Genomic DNA, 25,599 nt, shown 5'->3' on the forward strand with positions numbered 1-25,599 from the left:
CCAATGTAAGGCTTAAGAAATGTTAATAGACAAAATGCTATAGATTAACTCAAAAATATAGAGGTGGTTGGCACAGTTTAAAAGTGATTTTTGGCATTAATTCAGATTATTTCATAAGAAAGGGTAAAATTGGGCATAATGAATACAAAGGCAACTGATGTAAGACAAAGTAGGAGACACTGTCCCTATTCCTGGAGACCTTGTGCATCGAAATCTTGCAAAACAAAAAAGTGCATATGTAAAATTACCATTGGATTTATTAAATGTGCACACTGGCCTAGGGGTGGGGCAATCTATCGTATCTACTAGATGTATTTGGGACTGCATGTAATTCATTGAGGTTTTTTTTTTTTTTTTTTTTTTATCCCACATGTTGCGAAGGCATCACTACCTCCCCCCGCCTAATCGGAAAATGTTCTGCCTGCCACACGTGTTTACCAGATGGGGGGGGAATGGCGACAACAGCCCTTTCAGACGAGCGAGGGAATGAGACAGAAGAGGAGTCAGATGAGCTAGTTCCAAATAGAAACAGCACTGGATCAATGATCTGGCAGTGGTTTGGATTTCACAAGAAGAATGTTGAACAAAATGTAATAATTTTCAAGAAATGCCATAAAACTATTTTTGTTAAAGGTAAGAGTACCATGAATTTATTCTACCACCTGAAAAGTCATCCACTGCAAAATGAAGAATGCTTTAAACTCCGCATATCATCATCTCCCCACACACCAAAGAAAATGTCAAATGTTTTTATTTTGAATTATTCTATTTTGTCTCTTAAATTCTTACTTGGTGTACTTTTTGTTGCTTTAAACATTTTTTTGTTAAATGTCTAGTGTTGACCACACAAAGAGATGCACTGTGACAATATTGTAATTTGAGAAAACCTCTGTGTGCAGCTGATGGTTACAAAATGGTTAAAATAAAACATTTAAACTCATTTTTTTTTTTTTTTTTAAAATTTTTATTCAAAGTAGGAAAAAATATTGAATTTTGGATTTGAATGAGGATGCCAGTGCAGTTTTGGGCATTATATGGTTGAGAATAACATTTGTTTTTGGAGGTTATTTGAACATATCATGATATATATCTTGTATTGTGGAGGAAAAAAAATACACTTGCCTATTTTGCTCTTTAACCAACAGATTTCTATAATCTGCATACACTTTTCATACCATTTATACACTAACACAACCCCATTTCCAAGCAGAGAAAGTGGTGACAGTGTTGTAAGAAAGTAGTTTGGACATCAAAGTTGATTTAAAAAAAAAAAAAAAAGACTAATAGACAACAGCAGGTATTTTACTGCCCATGAAAAGGGGAGAAAAAAAATCGACAAGTCAACTAATCTCCACGAAATGGCTAAAATTGAGCTCAGCTACTAGATGAAAGATTGACTGTACAAATATTGTGTATTTTTCTGAGCCCTTTGAAACCATCAGTCACATTCTTTAATAATCAGATCAAGTTGCTAAAATGTGTTGCACTTTCTGCCGTAGGTGGCATTGCAAACACACTGTCCTAGATCAGTTTGCAGAGTGTGGCTAACGTTCTATTGCTCCACATAGACATTGTTCCAACTGAGTGTTTAAATATCAGTAAAAATCTGATTCCATCATTTTAGTACTGCAGATCCACGCTGGTTCATGCTTCTGTTATGTTTATTTTCCAACTCGCTGTCAATTTCCTCTCACAGAAAGATGGAGGGGAGCTTGTTTCTGTTGGATATCCCTCTGTTAGTCGCCAATGGCATTATAAAAACTTAGAAGCAACAGTTTACTGGTGTAAAACATCCATTAAATATGAATATCTAGCTGACTAGTATTTAGCAATATTTAATCATCTAGTTGACTAGCGAGCTTTAAAACAAACAGCAGCCATGTTTACATGGAAACGAGTAACCAGATCAAAAGCCTGACCAAAAAAAAAAAAAGCTTAATGTAAACACACTAGTTGGAAGATTCTGACCTGATCACACTTGTTTGGAGTGAAATTTCTGTCTGATTAAGGCAGGTGGTTTATACAAATCATTAATTAGATTGGGTTGCATGTAAAGACGCCTTTGTATGTTTGATGTGAAATTATTGTGGTTTTTCTGGGAAGTTAGACATTTGTATTGTACAATCACACATGTAATTTTATTGTATTGTAACTATTTGATGTGTCTTCTGGGTCTAAAAGGTTAGGGCAATCCAGAAGAGCCATAAATCTGCTTTCTTTCTAATGACTAGCAGGTACAGCCACTGCAAAAGGTTATTTTGGTTTACAGAAATCTTGGGGAAAAATGGTCCTTGGGCTCCACTGATCCTTGGCCTCAGTAAACGCCAAAGCAACGTGATGTTCACATTTTTAAAGCGCGATATGCTTTGCCATGTTACAGACAAGCTGCCAGCCTACGAGTGTCTAGTGTCCTTGGTTTCTCAGTCAGATCTATCAAACATGTTCAGATTGATGCTTTACAGCTGGATTTGCCAAGTGATGTGTGATATTGGGATAAAATATTTCATGATTCAAGATTTCATGTTAAAATTTTTTTCATTCATTGTTTCATTTTTTTTTTTTTTTTTAAATCCACCATGTATGAGTGACTGAGCTTTGCGCCAGATGATGCCAGTCAGCCTTCCCTTCCATCCTTCATCATTAGTCCACTGCTCCACATTTTGAGTCAAGTCTTTCTGTGCTGCAGCTATTTAACGGTAATAAAGATGTACTGTCTTTGGATTCCCCAGTGCTCACTCTGTTCAGCTCTGCCAGCGAACCTGTCCTCGTAGCCAGATTTATATGCTTGGCAGCCATTCCTCGGATCATTGTTGGACATAAAACAAGCCATGGGTGGAGGGTTGGAGGTGGAGAGGATGTTCAAATGAATAACTTTCATTTCTTTTCTTTCATTTTCACCCAGAAAGGAGTCATTCCTGAGATTAGATGTCACACATGTGATTGGTTTTGGTATTAATAGACTAGTCTGTCATATATGCTGATATTATGTACTGCTTTTTATGCAGTCCACAACAGGAAGGGAACATTTATGAGAATTTCACACATGCTCTCCAGAAGACTACTAGCAAAGCAGTGAAAACCAGGGAGTCTGCAGCAGCATTCCTACACCGTCTTTTACTCCATCTCGCAAAAATCATCTACCTGGCCTCTAATGTGTCTTTACTGCTGCCAGGAAGCACTACAGTGACTTTAATCCCTCTTTTCCTTTTTTTCCCTCTACCTGTTTTTAAGTCTGAGTCAGCGCTCAAACAGAATGACAAACTGGGCCCAGCCGCCTTCCCTTCTGCTGCATTAGACGTCTCAGTGGCTGTGGATCACGATGGTGGGTGGCGAGGCTTTGCCCAGCACCTTGCCGATGGGGAGGTTGATGGTTGCATGTGGAGCAGCATGAAATGACCCTTTTGATGCACACACTTTAAACACACATAAACATAGAGCTTAGTGTGGCTGTGGGTCAAGATGTTATAGTTTTCTTGTTTTATACATTTAAATATGCAGGTTTTAGTTGATTAAAAGCAAAATCCTGAAGCGTTATTTGGTTCAAAGATTTTTGCAGATGTGTACAGAATACGTTCATTTTTATGAACATGTTAAGATCGCACTCAATTAAATAGACAAGTATGCATTTTTGCAGGTCTTTAATGTTGACTGCTTAAGGTGGTAGAAAAGGTCCTTTTAAGGGTTTTGGTGGCTATTGTAGGGCTGTGCGATATGACAAAAATCCCATATACCAATATAAGACATATACATAGCCCCTCCTTTAGGAATAAGGTCCTCGATTTGTTTTGACTGGTCTTTCTGTCTCAACAGGGTCTCAACAGGATCCTCAGCTTTATTGTGAAAGGTTTATGTGGAAAATAAATAAGCGGACAACGGAGCCACACGCTGGGTTTAACTTCATTGTTGCTAACGACAAAGCGTAAAAACAAGCCGTTTGTCCGTCCGTAGCGTAGTTATTTTAAATATAAGAGAAAGGGGGAACTTTAAGAAATTAACATAGCTACTACAGTGACCGTCAAAGCGATGAAAAAATATAGCTGTAAACAGTTTATTTTGCGACACCATGAAAGAAACAAACGGTCAACGTCTTTATATCGTCATCCGATATATATCGTTATATCGAACAGCTCTGGGCAATTGGTAAAAAAAAAAAAAAGAAAGTTGCATGTTGTTGTTGTTGTTGTTGTTGTTTTTTTTTAACATATGAATGCTATGCTTGTAGGTTTTGCATGTTATTTTTTTCTCAAAGATGATTTTCTGTTTTGTAAATCTATATACACTCACCAACCACCTCATTAGGTGCATCTCGCTAGTACCTTGTTGGACTTCCCTTTTGCCTTGAGTGCTGCCTTAAATCTTCACAGGATAGATTGAACAAGTTGCTGGAAACGTTCCTTGGAGGTTTTGATACATGATAGCGTCACACAGTCACGCATGAAGATGAAGATGAAGATCTCCCATTGCACCACATTCCAAAGCTGCTCTATTGGATTGAGATCTGGTAACTGTGGAGGCCATTTGAGAACAGTGAACTCATTGTCATGTTCAAGAAACCAGTTTAAGATGATCTGCTCACAAATCACTGATTAAGTTATCTATGTTGGTGTTATTTTGAGCTTAATAAGGACACATCAGCTGGAAGTGGTATATTATTTATTTAGGTTCCCATCAAGGAAAAACTGCCAGCGTGAAACGACTTAATCAAAGGCTCGTTAATGAATTTCCCTGAATCTTTCTAAAGGTCATGCTGGTGATCTGCAGCTGTGTGTGGCTCAACAGTAGGTTTGAAAGACAGGATGACAAGTCATTTAAAGAGCAGGAAAGAGTTGCTAAACATGATTGACCAGCTGCTTTGAAGGCAGTGGATCTATATTGTAGTCTTTTTTTTTTTTTTTGTACAGCTTTTAAACATTCAGACAGTGTTGCTCTTGCTGCTGTGAGAGATGCGTATCATTTGCGCTTTCTCGGAAACATCATGGTTTATTTGCTGCAAGTCTTTGATGAGCTGTAATAAATTATTATTTTTTTAACAGACAAATTGAACACTGTGTTTGAAGCGCACTTCAAATCCAGATCAAATCCAACTGGAGCCCATCAGTGGCTTTTAGGTAAAAAGGAATAAAGTACTCCTACTATGCATATATTATTTTAAAAGCCTGTTGTATTGGAAGTAAACCAAATAATGAAAGCAGGCATGTCAAACGCATCAGGTGTCTCTTCTCTTTCGGCTCCAAACCCTCATTTGTCTTTGCCTTAATGGGACAGCCGATTGTTTTCCTCCTTGTGAGCATGTTTCCACACAATTTGAATTAATTGGATTGTAAATTGATCCTACTTTGGAGCCAAAACCCTGGAAGCCGTAGCTTTGGCTGCGTACAACGGTTTAATCTGAATACTAAATGTTATTAAAAGCCTCCCCTGCTTCGCCCGTGTAGGACAGTGTGTACCTGGTAATGAGAAAAAAGCCCAGAGGGCTTATTGCATTCATTGTGCAACAGCATGGTATAATTCAGTAATTGATTGCCTTAGTGCCTGCATGTTGCCGTAATGTTTTCAAGATAAACACTATGACGTAGTTCCCATTAAATGGCTCTTTTGGCTCATGCTAACTTTGCATTTACCACCTCTGCTTGGAAGTATCCCCAGATGGTGACCTCTTATGCAGGCAGCAAAATGGCCATCCCAGGCAGCTAATATATGTATTTACTTTGGATCTGTCAGAATGGCAAATGTACACAAGGAATCATGTAAAAACCAGCTTGTGGCATGTGGTACCTTTTACAGAAAGGCAATGAGAGCTAAGAAACACAGATAACTTTATTTAAAAAGAAAAAAAAACAACAACCATGTTAAGTTAAACTTTGTACATTTTGGCCAACCAAGTGGTTTCACAGCTGCTAATCAAACAATTATAACAAGTTATTAAGTTGGTTACGTCATACAAATTGGCCGAGGTGGTCAGTGAGAGAATGCTCATTTGTTACAACGATAAATGAAAGCAGTTGTTTACTTGCCAATGCTAGCTTTGTTTCACACAAAGCACTGAAGGTAACTGATCTGAGAGCAGTGAAAGCAGAGCCAGCAGTGGCTTAGCTAGCATGCTAATCTCCGACAGTCTCCCGTCATAGACCAGAGGTTTATCCACACTTCACATGTGCAATCAAGCTTTATTAATAGGAGATGGAGACAGACAAGTCCATGAGATTTTAGTAGTTCTGTAATCAAGTTTGCTTCCAGAGACAATATCCAACTGCAATCACAAGATGGCAGAGATCTAAAGGATAGATGCAATGAGAGGATGAGGGATGAGAGAAGCTTTATGACAGAATACTGTTTGAGATGAAAGAAGATTTCTTTCACTTAATTTAGGCCTATTTATTTAGAGTCCACTGCACAAGCACTTCCTGCCTTGCTTGCTCTGATAGAATGTCAACGTTCAAATCTTTATAACACAGGTGGAGTTTGCAAAGTTAGCATAATCATTGAAGTTATAATCGCACAGTATTGAAAAATCTCGGTTGAAATAAAGTTGCAATATACTTAAAACAGAGAATTTGGTGCTTTACTTTCTTTTTTTTATTGGTTAAATCAGCATTGTGTAAAACAGACTGTGTAATATATGGATGTCCACACCTCTACACCACACATCAGTTAAACGTGTTTTGCAGTTTCACTGCTGCCATGTACATATCTCCTAGTTAGCTAAGCAACAGATGCATAAAATACTAGAATTGCAGCCAAAAACGGCCTCCAGTGGAATCACAGGTAATATAAAAAGAGGGATGTTACCACTTCTTGATGAGAGGTGATTAGATAAGGAGTATATCCTGGTGACTGACACCATGGACTTGACTGACCTAGGGGTTGAGGACCATTTTCTCACAAACATCTATAGGGCCGAAGTCCTTTTACAACCACAGTTATTGGCCCCTGGTAGCTTCACTTTAAAGACCTTTATACTATCTGTGGTCGGGAGACTAGTCATTGAAAGCAGCCAAGCAACAACTCCAGTATTGAAATGGATAAGCTATTAAAAACAAACCAAAAAACAACAACTCTATAGAGTTGTCCTAAAAAGAGAAGATAAAATAAGAGAGATTTATAGTGTTTTTCACTGTATCTCTGTATTTACGACGATGTTTGTGCAAGTTTTCCCATGAATTAAGGAGGACATAAGGTACAGACACACAAATATTCATACATACATATACTACAATGATGATATGATATGACTATATGGAAGTAGAATAACTTGTCTACTAATCAGAAGGTTATTTGTTCGATCTCCCTCCAGTCTCCATGCCAATAATTCTTGGGCAAGAAATCAACCCCAAGCTGAATGTTTGTAAATGTTAGATAAAAAGAACTTAAACATAGAAAAAAAGTGCTTGGATGAATGGATGAATGTGGCATGTTGTACAAAGTTCTTTGAGTGCTCAGGTAGAGTCGAAAAGCGCTACATAACAACATGTCCACTTAACCATTATAGTAGGATGTACTGTTTTTAAAGCTGGGCAGTCACCTGAGACTATTATGAAGGTGCCACATGTTTTATCTTAACATCCCTTAAAGACCTTATTATCCTTGGTGAGCAGGTTTTTCCTGTGTACACTATACATGTACTTATTAATATTCTGCTCCCAGTAGTAAGAGCTCAGTGTGATGTTTGCATTATATGAGGAGCTCATTGACCTTAATTTGCATGCATCCTTTGATTGATGGTATTTACCTGCCTTTTTATGAATGGCCTTTTTATAGTTGGTGCTCTCCATGAGAACATGGATGAAGTGTGGACTGAAAGATGAACACGATTTTTTTCCCCCTCCTTTCTGTCTTGTACTTTTCTTAAGATCACATTTAGCTGTATTTTTTAAAAAAAAAGAACAATGAGAAAAAGGACTTAAATGTGTCTGGTCTGCTTTAGCTCATTTTCCATTCTTCTAAATTCTCTCTAAACCTTGTGTTTGTTCACTTTTAAAAGCTCTCTTTCCAAGAGAGTGAAGTTCTCCAATCAAAAACACATTTCATTTCATTTTAAACCCCTCCCCTCACAGACACACACGTGGCATCTTATTTTGCTCCACCGGTGGCAGAATTTTAATTCTCTCCTTGCAAAACCTCTTCGCCTATTGTGCTTCACTATTCAGAGTACAGCGCTGCTTCTTCTCATCTCGCCAGCTCTGCTTACACAGCCAAAGCTCGAAGGAGCGAAAGACGCTCCCCACAATGTAGATGACAGGATAAAGGGAGAAGGAGACGGAGAATGAATGAGGAAGGGGAGCGAAAAGAATGGAGAGAGTGATAGAACGAGAAGCGAAAAGGCCAGGGAGGGAGGAGAAGCCATGTCTCCTTTGTCTTGACATTTCTCTGCGTCTCTCCTCTGGGAATGAACACCTCGATATAAATGTTCCACACATAAGATTGAGTGGGATAGGAGGAAGAGGAGGAGGGCTTGTTTGATGTGCATTAGTTATTACAGAGTCTGCGTATAATTTGGTTTGGGGTTGATGTAATTAAAGGGTTCGGGCCTCAGCAGTTTTCCTCAGACTAATTTGTTTAGGAAGTGCTGATTCCCCCACCGGCCGCCGGTGACGATAGAGTGACTCTGCTGCAGCTGTTGCTGGTGGTCATGGCAACAGGAGGGCCCACAGGTGTCCATATTGATATCTCTGTCGAGCTAGCTGCCTCCTCAGCGGGACTGCATTCACATTCAGCACTTTGCAGCTGGTGCTGTTAATCCACACAGTGGCTGGAAAGGACATCCACCTGCTAAATTCTCTAAGAGATGAGGTGGTATTTAGAGGGTGGTACTCATTTACACCTGGGAAAAGGTTATATCCCACTAATAAAATTATATTAACTGCTTATAAAAACTGAAAAGAAATCACGCTAATTAGTGAGCCTTAAGCCAGCACTCTTGTCTGAATTGTTTTCCAGATGGTTAGCCGTGTAGCTCCTGAACAAGCAGCAGCAATTAGACCTGAACCTACCAGAAATTGCAGTTCCTCTAGTGGCCACCTGAGGCTGGCCCAAAAGTGAGTCAATCCCCAGAGACTCCCAGGTTAAAATTTGGACATTTAGACAAAGCATGTTACAAAAAAACTGTTTTTTGATAGTTTCCCTCTTCATGATCACTCTGATCTTGATGCTGGAGGTAGGGACGTGGTGTATTTGACTGACTGGTATCTGCCAGCTCACTAATCTGTGGACCTCTTTTAATGGATTGACTGATTTTGTGGTTGGTTTGTGTGATACACACCATCCTAAATGTTTGTGCTTCAGTTTTGATGTGTGAAATTCTCATATTTTATTGGTCTGTTACTTAGCACTAATTTGCAGGTGTCCCTGTCTGTTCTTTGTACCTGTGCAATTCATAGTAGTTTACCTTCTCACACAAACGGTGACAGCCTGGTGACTATGTTGTCTTTTATATACAGTCTATGCTCCTGAAGCAGATTATATAAAAAAAAAAATGACACTAAGATGAATTTTTTTTATTTCTTTGTTTTTCAGACAAAATAAACACAGGAGTCCGACGACGCTGGTGAGTGAAGTTTATTTAAGTAGAATTAGATTTGTGCCCTTGTGTTTTTAACTTTTAGTAATTGTTAATGAACATTTTGCATTTCAGATGTGAACTTATGATGTGTGAAATGCAGCATGCTAAAAAAAATTTGAGAAACAGGGATGATTTCTGCTTATTTCATAGTAACCTTTAGGTTCTATTAATTTCACTGGACTACTTTTTATATTAACTCATTCACTGCCATTGACGTCTATAGCCGTCAATTGCAGTGAATGAGTCAATGGGTTTAACTCATTCACTGCCAATGGCTGGCAGTGAATGAGTTAAAAAGTATTTTATTTTATTCCCAATTCTTTCATTGACTTTCAGTGATGGTTCCCATTAGTTTTACAAGTGTACCTTTGGTTTTCATTATTATCTTTTTCTTGATGCATGCTCAATCATCCAGGTAAGTAAATCCTAAAACGTTGATTTTGTTCATCTGGACGTTTTCAGTGGAAGAAACGTTTTGTCGCTCATCCAAGTGACTTCTTCAGTTTCAGCTGACTGCAGGTTTCCCCAAGCTTATAAACAGTACATTTGCAGAATGACTGAAACCAGCCCAATTAAAGAACAAAGGGCTGTGAGGTCAGTTTTTTTGATCATTAATATGGAAATTGTCCACTCAATTAATCACTGGCCATGAGGACCATTCACAGAGAGTTGGGGAATTGTGATGGCGATACTCAAAATAAACAAATAATAAATAAAATAAAAACATTTATTCACTGCGAAAAAGAATTAAAAAAAATAAATCTCAATTTTGGTTTCATTATTACACTTTAAGTTTAATAAACAAGCAAGTTGCACTGAGATGATGCAACGCTTGCACAGCACATGGACATTGCATAGACTTGTCTGAATAACAAGTGCTGAATTTTGTAATATAATAAAATAATCTGCCATGCTACAAGCATGACACACCCACAGAGTAAAGGCAGGAGGGCCACCCCAAAGTAGATTTCCAAAGAGTCTGAGGGAGGGAGATTTGAAGAAACAGGAGACAGGAAAACAGCTCATTTCTGACAGAAGATGAGATGATGAGCTGCACAAAGAGCTAAAAGTTCACTTTCAAAAAGAGTTCTTATCCAATATTGTGTCAATATGTTATGTACAAACTGCATGCTGGTACCTGATATGATTGCAAAAATGACTGATTGCACAAAAAGCTAATTTGCCTTTTTGTGTTGTTTTTCTGTGGAAAAATCTAACGAGCTAATCAGCCTTAATCACAAAATGAGGCTGATGAGATGTGTCATTTGTTTTTTGTTAACTACAACAACATGGGTTCCCTCCAAATAAAAAATCTGGCACGTGTTACAGTACAAACACATTCTTGCTCGCAGGAAAGGATGAGTTGGATTTGAGAAGTTGTGAGTGCTGGCAGGGTTTTGGGTTTGTGCGAGTGTGATGCTTGTGGTTTTCTTTGATTTAAAGCCTCACAGTCTGGCGGGGACAGCTAAAGTAAGCGTGCTGTGTTCACGTGCACTTGATGTCACCTTGCAGGATTTCTCTGGGCATTAAAGTTGACTCATACTGGAGTCTGGAGCTGCGGGCATGTGAAGTTCAGCTACAGAGATCATGATGAGTCTCAATTCAGCCTGAAATGAAAATGCAACTTTTTGAGACGTGAACTCAGTTTCTCTGTGAAAGCATCTTCATACTCATGCAACTACATGATTCTTACTAGACACTGGTTATATCTTAAAATTGCTGCCATTATTTTTTATAATTTTACCATTTTGCAGTAATAAGTTCTTCAGTTCTGCTATGGCAGACTGCAGCTTTTGGGATTGGTTTTCTCTGCGAGGTATTTGATGAAAGCAAAGCTTTGCCTACATCTCGAGGCCTAAACTCGGCAGGTTGAGAACCGATCCTGCTGCTCTGCTTCCTGCCGATGATAATCTGTCCACTCCTCGGGTGGCCTGAATGAAAGCAGGAGCCGGCTGACAGATCAAACAAACCACCTCCTTGCTTTCCTGCTTGATTTTCTGGGAAAATAAATAGTTTTCAGCTTTGCTGACAAAGAAAATCACAGGTGGAAAACAGTTGCTAACTATGTGCAGGTGGAGTTTTCATTTTGTGAGCTGCAGGTCTGATAATCACTGAATCTGTAAGTGGTACTGATAAATTCTCAAGTCCTCTCAGGAAATATTTAGATGGACTTGCTGTTTTTGAAATCCTGGAGGCATCCACAGATGTCCTTACGTGGCCTCCCCTGATTGTGTTTACTTCGTGCTGGACCAGGCAGGTGTTTCATGTATAAATTATGCCCATTAGCTCTAACTAAATCGAACACTGGAAGCAAAGAATAAAAGATGTTTCCAGCCTTCTCTAATTCAAATGGCTTTGTAGATTTACTCTGTTCAGTCATGCATTTAGTGAATCTCCTCTCAGTGCAGAGAAAGCTGGCTCACCCGTAATAATCTTTTGTTGGCCAACTGTGTTTTTAAGGCCACCAAGCTGCTAACCATGAGTGCACCATTAGTACTCATGGTTAATTCTCTTTTAATGCCATCTGGAGCAACCAGTTACACAGATTTCAGCTCATTCAGTTTGAGTTTCACAATTAAAGTATGGGAACACCAGGTGATAGAAAAACATCATTAATAATCCACAAGGATCCACTCCAGGAGAGTGGGGTTTAACTCCCAATGCTTATGCTTTCGTCTAATTTGTTGTTAGATTATTTTTGTGGTAAAGTGGACTTTGTTACAATGTTAATCACATTAAAAGCTCTATTTTCTGAGATACCAGCTGACAAGTCCAAACTCATGGAATATATTGCGTGCCTGCAACCCTGAAAAGAAATGCAGTGTTTCCCGCACAAAGAGTTTTTCAAATTTAAATGTAACAATAACAAGTTGTGATAATCCTAAAAACCAACTACACCTCACGATTCAACAGCTGTTAGAACTACCTTCAACAGCTCTCTTAAGATCTTGTCACGTCATTTAAACCAGCTTAATATCTGGCTTTGACGGGGTCATTGCAACACCTCAATTCTTGGTTGACTCAGTCACTGCAAAGTGTCCGGGTCCTGTGGCTGCAAAACGGGCCCAAATCCTCACCCCTCAGCCACAGCGCTGACAGTTGGTGTGCGGTGTTTCAACTGACAGGATGTGGTTGGTGATGCTGTCCACTATCACCCAATATCTTCACTCTGGTCTTGCCTGTCCAAATGGCATTGTTGAAGAAGTCTTTCTTTCTTACATGACTGTATTTTTGGCTGTGTGAAAAGAAATGCAGTGTTTCCTACACAGATTTTACATGGTATGACTCCACAGGTATATTTGGTGATGCATTTTCTTAGGATTTTTTTTTTATTTTTATTTTTCCAAATTTTGATAACATGTGCCACAGTAGAGTTAAAAAGTTTAGTCGCTGCGAAACCAGCAAGCCTTTGCTGTTCGTCTATTTTGCTACTGTAAGGAGGACACACTGGAGATGCCAACAGCTGGCTCTCCAGTGAGTCTCGTGTCACATGGCTTGAGCCTTCACGGCCTGCTGCAACGTGGTTGAAGTTTCAAATAATGAGGTAAGCCTATGTAGATGTAATTCCTAAAGCTTTGGCTTCACACAATTTTTTTTATTTTTTTTATTTTTTACATTTTTTATATGATGTCAAGGACGGAATAGGATTTCTTTGGACTGTAAAGCACGCAAAGCTACTCTAGAGTCCAAGACGAATGAAAAATGAGCATAATAGGCCCCCATTTAAAACTTTTTTTTATGAATATAATTGTGTTGAAGTAGCTTCTTCACTCTAATCCTCTAATTGAACTGTATTAAAATGGCTTCACATATCTCTGTCCATGTATTGACACTTAAATGCTCTTTAATATTACAGCACTTTAGCTTACAGTATAACATTTATGCTATGTTGTATCATACTGCCATAAAAGTTGCTTTCAGATCATTTTTGTAGTGGAGTTCATATGAAGGGAATACAAAAGAATTCATGAGACTTTGTGCTTAACTGTGTGCGTGACAGCAAGTTAACATGGCTACAAATATGAGCTCCAGAAATATATATGACCCATATTCATGTCTTGTGGGACTGTCTTCACTCAGTTCATCCTCTGGTGATGTCTTCAAGCTTGATGTATGTCTTTCTTGCCGGCGTCTCATATCTCATTCGTGCTCCGTGTACTCGTTTTTTTTTTTTTAAATCCCCCGCCGCACGCTGTCAGTGCGTCCCTTGGCCTGTTGATTGAAACATGCCCGCAGTCTGTCTGACGACATTCGATGCCAAGTGGCTGATTTATTTGCTCTGTAACACACCGATCCTCCTGCTGTGAAACCCCCCTCCACTCTGCTTCCATTTGAGGAATCTTGGAGTGGATGTGGTGCATTTCATCAGACATTGACTCTGTAAAACAGTTTTCCTCCTTCTCACTTCTGGCTGCTGAGCTGTCACTTGCTGAGATGGCATTGTGCTCTTCATTGACTGCACCTTTGTGTGTTTGTCTGGTCCTTTACAACGGTCTCATCGGATGTCATGGCCATTGATTAACTCGACAGGCCTCGTCAGAGCTTGTTATCCCGTCCATTTTCTTGCCAACTGCTCGAGTCATTAACATTTAGGTTACTGCGCAGAATGCCTCAGCAGGTGTTAATGTAGCTCATTTTCCTCACCAGCGTCCATCCACACCTGTGCTGCTGTCCTAGAACAGCGTGTGCTGTGCAAGTGTGATAAAGAAAAGCAGCACATCACAAACACTCTGAAGTCTGTGCATCTTACAAAGGACGAAATTAATGATTGGGTCACTTTCTGATGCTTTGTTAATCAGCTGATTGCATTTGGGTCGCAAATCCTCTTCAGTAAACTCTTAAAATAAACTAAATGACCAGCTGAAATCTGTCCATCCGTATGTCCATCCACTCAATCACCCATCCATCCATCCACTCACTCATCCTCCCACTGACCCATCCATCCACTCACTCATCCTCCCACTGACCCATCCATCCATCCATCCATCCATCCATCCATCCATCCATCTCCTCATCCTCCACTCCACATCCATCCATCCACTCACTCATCCTCCCACTGACCCATCCATCCATCCACTCACTCATCCTCCCACTCACCCATCCATCCATCCATCCACTCACTCATCCTCCCACTCACCCATCCATCCATCCACTCACTCATCCTCCCACTCACCCATCCATCCACCCACTCACTCATCCTCCCACTCACCCACCCATCCACTAATCCATCCATCCACTCACCCATCTACCCACTCACCCACCCATCCACCCATCCATCCACCAATCCGTCCATTCATCCACTCACCCATCCGTTCATCCACCCACCCATCCATTTATTCATCCATCTAGTACTGATTTTCTGGGTTGTGGTCATGGCGGCAGTAGCTGGCAGAAAACTCCAGACCTCCCTCTCACCAACAGCCGCCTCCAGCTCGTCTGCGGGAAAACCGTAATCTTTCTGGTTTGCCCTGGGTCTACCTCACAGCCTCTTCTTGCTACGATATGCCAGGGAATACACTGTTCATCCATCCATCACTACCCTATGACCACATAGATCGACCGGTAAATTGTCAGCAGCTCTCTTTACCACCGTTCCTGTAAACCATCCGTTTGTCAATCACCCACTCATGAACAAGACCCCGAGATACTTAAACTCCTCCACTTCTATTAGAACTACATTATCTACCACTGTATCTTACAAGGTCATGTCTGTTTTATACAGTTATTATATACTACACTGGGCTACAATTAAAATGACAAAATGCGCTTTAAATTTTAAACTGGGTCAAATTTTTCTGCACCCCCGGCCCCCCCTCCAAAAAAAAAAGAGAGAATACGTAGGACAAATTAGAGGATCTCATCCAGGCCGGTTTGTGACTGTTTCTCTTTGGTGGGAGCCACTGCAATGATGTCACAGTGTATAGGAGGAAGTGGTGCACTGAAACACAGGGAAATCTCGGTACATAATATTTACATATCACCTGACGTCTGCAGGCTAAAGGACTGTTCTCCTGGCTTCTCTTACCATGGAGGTGTTTCTTTAATACAAGCTACATGTTGTTGACCACTACAGCCACAGCTCCCTCTGTCAGCTGCAGGTCTTTCCGGAAACCAATTGTTTCCCCAGGTTGTCCACTGCCAAGCCCGAGAATTGGCTTTACAAAAGGAGCTCTATGAGGCTGAACCAATTTCATCAGAGGCACCTTGAAAGCATGTGTGCACAGGTAGCCTTTCACATGTTTGGCCTCAGGAGACACCACTGAAGGTCAAGCGTGTCAGCTGTGAATGTGCAATATGTGTGTTTGTGTGTGTCTGTGTGTTTTGTGTTTGACATTTGCCTTTTTTTTTTTTTTTTTTAGTAGTAGCTCACTCAGCTGCGGGGCTCTTGTGTGTTGCACTGCTTTAAAGAGAGGGGTGATCTACAGGAGAGAGTGGTGCTGGAGGTGGAGGTAATCAGGGGTTTGTCAGCGGTCGCATCTGTGTGATGTCTGTACAGGTCAAAGGTGCGTCATTCAGCTCATGTGGATGTAGAGACAATGACACGAGCCTCTCTGCCTCTAGTGTTGTTCTTTGTCTTTCCCACTAACTACCCCCCACTCTCTGTTACATTGCAAAGGATTGTAATACAAGATGGATTAACCTCCCGTTAGGCCAGAATACAACAAGCAGCTGAGACTATTAGAGAATTTTTTTTTTTTTTACTGCAGTAGAGACTTTCATTATTTCCTTTTATCTCCTGAACAGTCATTTGCTTAAGAGTCCACATCTGAGTGTCTCCTATAATGGATGAAATTGCCATTTATTAAACGTGCCACAGTGCTTCGTCTGTCAGCTCCTAAAAACAATACAGTCATCAATCTCAGACGTGCTCTTGGCAGAAGTTTGGTCCATTTTCAGCATCCTCTCCTACCATATGATGATACTTGAACTTTGCTGATATTTGAAAGATTAGCATCTTTCCTGTGCTAATATTTCATAGACTGGTACATGTGTAGTGCTTTCCCACAATATCTGGTAACTTAAAGTGCTTTTAACCAACTATTTATACACTCACACTCTGATTCATCAGGGGCAGTTCAGGGTTCAGAATCTTCCCCCAAGGATACTTAAACATACAGCAGTGCTCTGTGTTTGCAACATCATGACATATAATCTTTAGCTAGTTAGCTAACTGTTGTTGTTAGAAGAGTCTTTGTATTACTGCTGTATTTTTTTTCAGCTCCATTCTGAAGCTTGCATTTGCACTAAATTATGTTTACACACCTCTGCCAACTGTATCCTGACAATCAGTCATTAGTCACTCTGACATGTTTCTTTCTGGTAGTTATTGTGCAAATTAAGTGGTACTTAAATGAATCACAGGCAGCCACAGACCTGATCTGATCTAAAACACGTTCTTTAAGATTTTTACCACCAAGAAATGGTCAAAATCTCCCTTTTTGATTACTGGCATGAATTTAAAAAACAAACAAACAACGCAGCCTTTATTGGGTCCGTCCATGCCTTGTGCCAGAGTGCAGGATTAAACCACGACTTCAGATGACCTCGACATGCTCACAGATCAACACCACGATTCCCCGACATGCTCGGGTGTAATGAGCAACACCTGACACCACGACAACAAAACACCATCAGGCTTTAATCCTGTCAAATTGCCACCACTGGTCTGTTTTCTAAAGCCCTTTATCTGCCTCGCCTGCCCATTCACTAACATGCATAAGCTCCCAGAGTCTCTGTGCATCCTATATCCTCCCCACCAGGGCCCATTATCTTAAGTGAGTGCTGATAGGATGTGAGGGGTAGTCCAAATGAGCAAAAGTGTGTTTGAGATCTGACTCGTAATCTAGCTTGTATAAAAATTGCGTAAGTGATATGTTCTAAATTTCCCTCTATGTGTTAGTATAAACCAAACCTGTATATGTGAGAGCTGCGGGGCTTTGCTACTCGGCTGTCCGACACATCAACTCCATGCTCTTTTTAAACACAGCAAACACAGCGAGCTTGCCAGTGAGGGATAAGGCATGTAGGAATATCAAAGCCTTTTTATTTGGCAACATCTGGGGACATTTTCTGGAGGCTGACTGCAACAGAAACTAATGAAAGCTGCCCTTAAAGTGGGAATTATGCACGTCAAGGTTCCTCTGGAGAGGAGTCTCTTTAGCGCTGGCAAGCTGTTTTACAGTCCCCATACGGAGGACTGCTTTGTATTTCAAAACCAGCCCCGTGTTTTCACTTCTACAGAAAAAGGAGAGGCTTCGAGGCTGAGCCGTTTTTTTCTTTTCATTTCGTTTTCTTGATGTGTGTTGATGTGCAAATAGTTGTCAAAGCCGTAGTTCCCTGTCTGAGGTCGGAAACACCAAGACTATATATTTCCTTTCTGGTTGGCACAGGTTGCTGATTTAATGGGATCATAACAGATTCTCAAGTCTTGTTATCTCGGCCAGACATGTTCTAATATTTCATATATGTAAAGGTAATAACCTTGCATTCATTTCGCAGCTCGCTTCTACAGAAATGTGATACAATGTATGCCTTAGTCTATCAAATAAACTGCGAGGGTGCCAGAGTTCATCCCTGACAGTATCTGATAGTGTTTTTTCTTTTAGATACTTCTTCTTATCAGTTGCACCAAAAACACGATTCAGGACTTTCTGTGCAGGCTTCACAGCAACATCAAGGATCACTTGATGCTGCTGGAAAGTAGATGAGTGGAAAGAACAGCTTTCAGTTCTTCCCACTCATTGAGATCAGCTGCAATCTTGTCATGGTCTCAGGGATTGTGAATTTTTTTTTTTCTTTGCTTCCCTCGGTCTTTTCTATGTCTGTGCCTTTGCCTTTCTCTTTACGCAGTTACTTTTCTGTCTGTCTCTTTTACTTCCTGTCTCTGTCTTCCCTCTGGTTAACTGTTCTCACGTGCTGTTATTTCTTTCCTTGCACTGGTATCTGTCTTGTTCTCTAATTAGTGCACTTTGTAAACACAGTAACTGTCCACTTTGTTTGTTACACCTTGGTAGTACCAATTTTGATCTCTTTTTGCTTTCTTAATTCTTCATTGCATAGATTCAACAGGCTGTTGTATGTATTCCTCCAAGATTTTGGTCCATATTGACATGATACTCTCACAGATTTGCAGATTTATTAGCTGCACATCTGTGATGAAAATATCTCATTCCACCACATCTCAAAGGTGCTACATTGGATTGAGATCTAGTGATTATGGAGGCCATTTGTGTATGTTGAATTCTTTGTAATGTTCTAGAAACCAGCTGCGTGACATGGTGTGTTATCCTGCTATGAGCAGCTATCAGCTGAAAGATGCTCAGTTGTTACCTGGGGACCTAAAGTGTCAAGAAAACACACTGCTGCTCCACCAACACCAGCCTGAAGTGTTGATACAAGGTGGAATGGATCTATACTTCCATGTTGTTTATCTTAAAAATGACCCTACCATCCAGGTGTTGCAGCAAAAATCGAGATTCATCAGACTATGCAATATTTGTCTAGTCTTCTGCTGTCCAGTTTTGAATTGTAGCCTCTGTTCTTCCCAAGAGGAGAGGCACCCAACAGGAAACAGACTGTGGTCCTCCAGTGTAATTGCAAAAGAGGACCACATTGTGCTAAAACTGTGCTTCAACGTTCTTCAACGTTTGACATGTTGTGCATTCAGAGATGCTTTTCTGCATATCTTTGTTCAAATTAATGGTTATTTAAGTTACTGTTGCAGTCCTGTTAGCTTGACCCAGTCTGGTCACTTCCCTTTGACATCTGGCATCAACAGGGTGTTTGCACCCTTTTTGTTTCTCGTACCTCAGATGGATTCTCATCTTTTGTTATGTCGTCTGCCGGTGTCTTATATTTGGGTCCTTTCTCTTAGTACAATGATATATTTACAATCAGATGTCTTAGGTTGGAGCCATTACTTCCAGTAACAGTACTTTGTAAAGATATATGCACTGATCATCTTCTCTTATTCTGAATGGCCATAAAATCTAAACCAACTAAACAGCCCCCAACAAAGCTGTTAGAGGACAAAGGGAAATCGGGGCTGCAAGGAAGATGGAATTAGAGAAATCAAAAATTAAACAGTACAAATTTGTAAAATTGACTTTTTATTAATAAAAATGAGTCTAAAAGGCCATAATGTCACCTTTTCCTAACAGAACTGAATGTTACCATTGATTAAAGGTGACACAGTATCTTTCCATTTATTTGTTGATAAGGCTCGTTAAAGAGATTAAGAGGTTACTGTATCGGTTTGCACTGCGTCCTGATGGATTTATTAGTAGTTGTCCTGACCTGTGACTCAGGAGCTACCTGCCAATCAGGGTATTGACTCGCTTTGTGTTTTCACCAGCTGAAGGTGTCCACGCTGACATCAGCCTCTGTGGAATATTTCTATCCTAGGCTGAGTGCCAAAGATGTGCTCAGCCTCAACACAGTCTGTCTCACTAAAAGAGATGAACGGGGAGGGAGAGTGGCAACATCCCGGCCATTCCTCAAAGTCTAAACTGTGTTAGCAGGTGGCACAGCAGGCGGCGAATTTATGAAATACTGTGAAAACTTGCTTTTCCCATTTTTATCTATAAACTGGCCACATAGTCCTTCAAAACAATAGCCTTTACTTTCCCTAATGTAGAATGTGTTTGAGGAGTTTTGTTTCATTTGCAGTTTTACAACACAGGCAGCTTTCTTTTGTCCTTCCAGAGACACCACAGCTGCTACTTAAAGATTTCTGCTCTCTGTTCTGGTGTTTCTTCTTTTCCTTGTTTTTAAGATTTCAATTTTCACTTGAAACAGAAGGATTAAATAGTTTTAATTGGTTTATACTCAAAGGATTTAGGATTATAATATAGAGTTACGTCATCTTGCCTGAAAGTCAATGTTATTGGTGGTGAAAACAGAGCTTTCTGAGACTGGTGCTTATTGAAAAATATCTTCAAGCACACAGAAACAAAAAGACAGGTTTACCCTGACATATCTGGAGCCTACTTGCTATGAAGAACAATTTTGAGTCGTGATTAAGGTTCAGAATGTGGAACGAAGGCCTTTGGTTCTTCTTTGATAAGATTTTCTCTTGAGGTAGGTGATGCCAGTGCACATCATTTGAGGTTGGAGTCTTAAGATAAGATAAGAGTTGTTGGGCTGTCAGTTTAAGAGCTTTGATAAGCCAGTTATGTTATGTGTGCTACCAAAAGTGACATTGTCGCTCACAGTGTCTAACTTTGCATTTTATAATCTGAGTTTATTCACTTTCTGGCTGAAAGTATGGGAGACTAGAGCACACCAAACTAATGCCTTAGTCATCTAGGCAGTGACCCCCTGGCAACCTCTGGGGGGCGAGGAAAAAAATGTGCATTCCCATTTCCAACCATTTTTCAAGTGGTTGCTGACCTTGGCGCAGTTGCTTTAGACAGTTTCGCTTAGGCTTGGTTGTCAATAGTTTGCATGGTACACACTGATTTGTCTGCAAACACTCACAAGCTACCCACTGTTTCCAGTTTCTGGTTTGGATTGCACTTTTCAGATTCACTCCAGCCCGTTAGCCTTCAAAGTAAAAGCTTTGCCTTATTGTGGTAACTAACCCCTTTCAAAAGGTGTAAACTATATAAAGCAAACTTGCAAAAGGAATCAAACCATTCCAAGAGACTTCCTCAAAACTTTCTCAAAAGATGGAAAAATAAAAGGAACATAAGGAAACAATAAAAAGATGCAAAACAAGAACATGTTACAAAAGAAAATCATGAATCACTGACTATAAAGATGCAATCCAGCCCTGAAGAGATGCAGAACAACCACAAAGATGCAAAACAAAAATAATGAGATACAAAAAGACCTCACAAAAAAAGACTAAGAGATCATAATTAGAAACAAAATGGCCAGTGGAAGAGCAGGGGGTCCTTTACATATCAGTACTCATGGTTCGCTCATATCAGTAGATAGGATTTTGCAGTACTTTTTTTTTTTTTTTTTTTGCAGTACCTTAAAACACTGGAATTAAAGGTGATATTTACCACCGTCCTCTCAGCACTTTACAGCTGGATTCAGAGCACAGTTTCCTGTTGTTATTTCCCTCCATCCCACTCGACACATGCTGAATTTTACTGAGGGGAGAGCGAGAGAGGAAAGTGAGCCGAACTGGAAATCGCATTACACGTTTCCGCAAGGACTTGGAGGGAAAACAACCTGTTGTTGTTGCCAATGCCAGACAGAAAAACCCTCGAGCAAGTGTCAAAGTGGCACACGCTTCTTTTTCATCCTGTGTCAGAAAATATTCCAACTTGTTCACACGTGTAACCCCAACCTGACAGCTTTTTCAGAAGTAAGATTGGCAGGAAGTTATTTTTTTTTATTTTTATGAAACGTGTATAAATGTTGTGTTGAAAGTAAAAGCATGAAAAGACAAAAACTGGGATGTTTTCCACATTTTCCCAAACCATCAGATATACTTTAATGCCTGTTTACAATATGGATTACTGAGCTGTCATTGGTAAAGGACGCAGTTCATTTCTGACATCTGTCTTTGGACCAATTGCTTGGCAACAGCACATACTCCATCATCCTACGACTTCGTCATCTCAGGCCACTCAATCCTCCTCGAGGCTTTTCATGTAATTCACAACGATGTTCCTGTGTTTCATTGGCATGTTGAACCTTGATTTCATTGAATGGAAACTGGCTATTATGCATTTGCTTTAATGGCGGTTTGACACGATCGCAGCTAATGGGACGGGCGTTACTCTGAAAAGGAGAATAATCCACCATTTAAATACAGCTTACTATAGAGAGGAAATTAATGCATGAAGGTTGAACTTGCTGTTGGATAACACAGGATCTGTGGAGTGCCTCTTAGTAAAGAGTCGGGGACATTACACAGCAGATAATGGCATGTCTGAGTGCTAATAATGAATGTAAAGATGAGTTTCACATTTTCTTATCCGACACCTGTGATCTAATATATTTTTCTTATTTTACTGGAAAGATGAGATTTGTGTTTGAAGTTGAGTTTGAAACATGATTTTGTTTTTATTTTAATAATAATTAATGCTAAGCTGTACCCATCCATGATTAAACTTGTTTTAACATTGTGGATTGCTCCCTTTTTCAAAAAAAAGTTTAAATGTCTCTAGATCTTGATCAAGAGTGATTGGATAGCAAATCCATATTTAAACACTCAGCAGTGGTGTTGAGCTTTAGTTAGAGACCAAAACAATAAAGTTTGTGTTTAGTGTGGCTGGGTTCAGCCCAGATTGAGGAGTTTGTGGTCTAGATTTGGTGATCTGGACATCTGAGCATGTCGGGGGGGAGGGGACACCAGGGTTGGAACCAGTGATGTTATTAAGCCATAAATGGACATAAGTTATTTTTGGCAGCTCTTCAGCGATCAGAGGCCGATCCCCTCAAACTGTAGGTGTGCCTGACCTGAGATTCTTTAGCAAAATATGAAAGAAGTGGATCATCAGTTCACTCCTCTTTTGAGGCTTTAACCCCTCAACTTCCTCAGGCCTCCATAGAGGCAGCTCTTCAATTGGGGCCAGTACTGACAGTTTGTCTTTTGTCCTTTTCTCCTAACAGCGATCCTTTTGGCCCTGATTCATTTGTGATTTGGGCACCACGACTGATCGGAATAAGTTGGAATCCGCTTCTGTCTGGGTGAGTTTGTACTGCCCGTCGAGAGACCCTAAAGACACTAGTTAGACTCTGGTTTGCCTTTATTTTTATTTGCTCTTTACTATATTTAGTCTTTTGTTTATCTTTCATTCTCTTGTAGAATAAAAGACAGAAGGAACAACATGACAATCCTGCCCCTTTTAGAAATGATAGCTGATGTGTATGAGAGTGAATTTGACATTTCAGCCATTGCAAATACAGACTATATTTGACCTGACCATAAAACTTGCTGTCCTACAGAAATTGTGTAGTATTTAGAAGGAAGTGCTGCATTTAATGAGAACAAGCATTAAAGTCAAACTATAGTTCATGAATTGAAGGTTATGGAGGGCATAACAACGCCGTACTTACCGGCTTTAAGAAGCTTGTACCTGTAAGCACTAATTGGTGAACTATGGTTACCTGTAGTTTGTCATGTTTGTCTGTAAAATCTCATTAACCACCAGCTGAGTGGTCGTAAAATTTGGAAAACAAAAAAACAAAAGAGTGCAACACAAACTGGAAATGATGGTTCATCTCCAAAGTAAAACTTGATCCCTCTAAAACATGTTGGCACGCCTTTTGCTTTCATGGTGAACTTTCTTCATATGCGGTTTGCGTCGCACTTTTTCCCTACAGCTCAGAGAAGAGCAGGACAGTATTTGTAGACAACGTCACTTCCATTCAAGCTACAACTACATTTGCAACAATATGCTAGCAACCAGGAGGCTTTTGAAAACCAGTTTGGGAATATAAATGTTTCTCTTGTGAGTTTTGGTTGCCACAGGATCACGGACTGGTCTGGTGTGGTTCAGTTTTAGCAAACACTCAGAACCAGTCAGGTAATACTAATTTTTCCCCTCACAACCGGTGGCTAACTGCTGGTTGAGGACTAATCTCTGGGCCTTTATTCTCTTCTCACATGACCAAAGGTAATTTCATTTGGTTAGTGGTCACATGTCTGCAAAATACTTTTACCACTATTTTTTCTTTTTTTTGCCACATATTTCTCCCATAGATTTCAATTTAGTGTCTTTCTCTAATCAGAATCATAAGAAACCTGTCTAAACTCTGCTGGTGTCATTATTCTACCAAATGAAAATTTTCATTTCCTTCATAGTGATAAGGTAAACCTTGTTTATTGCAGCAATTACTGCTGAGTAAAACAAAAAGAAAATATTTGTTTACGTTCTGTGAAATAATTAAGTTGTCACAAAGCATTAAATTACACTGAAATACGCAGAATTAATCCTCAGGCCTTCTTCTGGTTTTCTTGTGCGTGTGGGAGTAGACGACGTTTGTTTGGGTTCGCCCATAATTAACGTGTCAAAGCGCCAGCGACGATATAGAGGTGTTAATGGTGACAAGGTGACATGTAAAGGTTTGAGGGCAGCTCTAAAAATATGCCGCTGTCACCTCATCAGTTCTCCCACCGTCGGTCGTTTCCCCGACGCCCTCGGAGCGAGTCTTTGACAAAACATCCACGATATGACAACCCGTGTCTCCTAACAACGTGCCACGGTTTCCAAACGCGCTTCAAACTGACTGACAGACTCTTGAAAGCGTTAGCTGGCAGCGCTGCCGTCGATGGATGTGCGAGCCAAGGTGCAGGTTGAAGAGGAGGCGATACGTGTGATGACTCTCTAATCGACTGGTTCTTTTTTTCTTCTTCTTTTTTTTTCCCTGAATGTTTTCCTGCCGAGCTTCTAAAAGACACTCAAGCTTGGAGTTTTTAGAGCTTGTGCTGTGAAAATGCTGCAAATGGACGCACACACACACATGAACACCTACACCAACACGCACACAAATTCCTGCTGTGCTGCTTCCTGATGTGCGAATGAGCTCATACTGAGGGATCGGGGTCGAGGTGCATTATCTCAGGTACCAGAGAGTCTTATTTACCACTTCCTGTCAGGCTTAAAACCCACAAATCAGGGCACAAACACACAGAGACAGAGAAAAGCTCTTCTTCATACACCTGTGATTATGGTTTCTGTTTTTTTTTTTATTTTTTGGTTCTCTCAAATGTCTTCTCACAGCCTCACGGCCTGTCCTTAAATGCCATCACCTCGCCTGTGAACTCTGTTATTTAATAAGTGAATTGAAGTGTTTCATTCTGCAGCGAGATGTGCTCCATTTGAAGACCTGATGGTACAAAATGATTTCTGCCATGAGAGGAAAAAAGCACATTATGAGCTATGAGTCATCTGGAGACTGCATTAACCTCTGAAAGTTTTTCTTTGTTTTTGAAATATTATTCAAACTTTTTTTTTTCTTCCAGGAAACAACATAAAATAATAACAGTGCCATTGTCCCACAGTTGATAATTTGTGTGATCCTCATTTACATAATTTCTGTAAGCAGATTAGCTTAATTAAAACTGTCAGTGCTGT

The 25,599-nt window shown here is 40.1% G+C and overlaps 1 protein-coding gene across 10 annotated transcripts in view; it reads left to right on the forward strand.

Annotated features, from left to right (window-relative positions):
• The window catches only part of rnf152 (ring finger protein 152), a 60,088-nt gene that overhangs the window by 16,205 nt on the left and 18,284 nt on the right, over positions 1-25,599 (forward strand). For 3 of the 10 annotated variants that reach the window (XM_042228488.1, XM_014339960.2, XM_042228489.1), the window contains 3 exons: positions 382-3,322; positions 9,514-9,544; positions 23,132-23,209. The gene's annotated coding sequence lies outside the window, so the exon portion shown is untranslated. The remainder of the gene's footprint in view (positions 1-381; positions 3,323-9,513; positions 9,545-23,131; positions 23,210-25,599) is intronic. The other 7 variants (XM_042228492.1, XM_005941902.3, XM_005941901.3 and 4 more) reach the window with 3 other exon arrangements.

Source organism: Haplochromis burtoni, unplaced genomic scaffold (assembly GCF_018398535.1).
Source record: "Haplochromis burtoni strain Fernald_Lab_line unplaced genomic scaffold, NCSU_Asbu1 Contig_326, whole genome shotgun sequence".
Taxonomy (NCBI): domain Eukaryota; kingdom Metazoa; phylum Chordata; class Actinopteri; order Cichliformes; family Cichlidae; genus Haplochromis; species Haplochromis burtoni.